This window comes from Neovison vison, chromosome 13 (assembly GCF_020171115.1).
Source record: "Neovison vison isolate M4711 chromosome 13, ASM_NN_V1, whole genome shotgun sequence".
NCBI classification, from domain to species: domain Eukaryota; kingdom Metazoa; phylum Chordata; class Mammalia; order Carnivora; family Mustelidae; genus Neogale; species Neogale vison.
In genome coordinates, this window is record NC_058103.1 from 90,157,501 (window position 1) to 90,159,016 (window position 1,516).

At 37.4% G+C, this 1,516-nt stretch overlaps 1 protein-coding gene across 4 annotated transcripts in view; it reads left to right on the forward strand.

The window, feature by feature from the left end:
• The window catches only part of MEIS2 (Meis homeobox 2), a 209,234-nt gene extending 208,135 nt beyond the window's left edge, over positions 1 to 1,099 (forward strand). For all 4 annotated transcript variants that reach the window (XM_044231616.1, XM_044231618.1, XM_044231617.1 and 1 more), the window contains one exon: positions 1 to 1,099. This exon is cut by the window's left edge and continues 338 nt beyond it. The gene's annotated coding sequence lies outside the window, so the exon portion shown is untranslated.
• Positions 1,100 to 1,516: the final 417 nt, after the last annotated feature.

A 1,516-nucleotide genomic window follows, 5' to 3' on the forward strand; every position in this document is an offset into this window, starting at 1 on the left:
TTTCTGAACTTTGACCAGATGTTGACACTTAATATGAAATTCCAGACAGCTGTGATTATTTTTTACTTTTGTCATTTTTCATCAAGCCACAGAGGACCAATGAGACAAGAACACAAATGTGAAATCATGGGCTCACTGAGACAATTCTGTCCATGTAAAGATCCTCTGGAAAAAGACTCCGAGAGTTATAACTACTGTAGTATAAACATAGGAACTAAGTTAAACTTGTACATTTCTGTTGATCACTCCGTTATGTTGCCTCAAATAGTTTTAGAAGAGAAAAAAAAAATATATCCTTGTTTTCCACACTATGTGTGTTGTTCCCAAAAGAATGACTGTTTTGGTTCATCAGTGAATTCACTATCCAGGAGAGACTGTGGTATATTTTAAACCTGTTGGGCCAAGGAGAAAAGAACCGCGCTGGAGACCATGGTGAGCGTTTGGCTGAACCTCAACCCCCGGGAACTCGGGAACTCCAGCTTCAAGAATGTGTTTTCATGCCCGGCCTTTGTTCCTCCATAAATGTGTCCTTTAGTTTCAAACAGATCTTTATAGTTTGTGCTTCATAAGCCAATTCTTCTTCTTATTTGGGGGACTCTTCTTCAAAGAGCTTTGCCAGTGAAGATTTAAAGACCGAGCAGGAGCTTCTTCCAGGAGTTCTAAGCCTTGGCTGTGGACAAAACAATCTCAAGTTGGGCAGCTTTCCTCAACACAAGAAAGTTATTAATGGTCCTAGCACCACAACTAGGACTTTATCAGAAACTCAAAGCTTGGGGGATAAAAAGGAGCAAGAGAATACTGTAACAAACTTCGTACAGAGTTCGGTCTATTAATTGTTTCATGTTAGATATTCTATGTGTTTACCTCAATTGAAAAAAAAAAAGAATGTTTTTGCTAGTATCAGATCTGCTGTGGAATTGGTATTGTATGTCCATGAATTCTTTTCTCAGCACGTGTTCCTCACTAGAAGAAAATGCTGTTACCTTTAAGCTTTGTCAAATTTACATTAAAATACTTGTATGAGGACTGTGACGTTATGTTAAAAAAAAAAGGTGTTAAGTCACAAAATGCGGTAATAAATATTTCATTTTTGATTTTTTGTTAGGCTTTTGTGTTTTTCATAGTTTTAAGGCAAGGTTGCACAGTGCCTACTCTCTCTACCGTATTACAAGTAGGTAGTGGTTTCGTTCCCCAGAAGTTGGCCATATTCGAAACTCACCAATAATTTTTAAGGGAACCTTCTGTAGTGGTTAGTATATATTTAGCTTAGAAATTCCACCAGCAGAGAACTTTTAAAGGTATGAATTTGTGTGTGCGTGTGTGTGTGTGTGTGTGTGTGTGTGTTGTGCAATGAGCTGGGTTGAAAGATTACCTTCATTCAATATGTCTAACCTCCTTTTTAGATGCATGATGTTGAAAAAAGTACTTTCTGATAAAGCTTTCCATGTTCATCCTCTGCCAGAATAAAGGGCTTTTTCAGGGTTAATTTTACATCATAAGAAATAACTAACGTCTG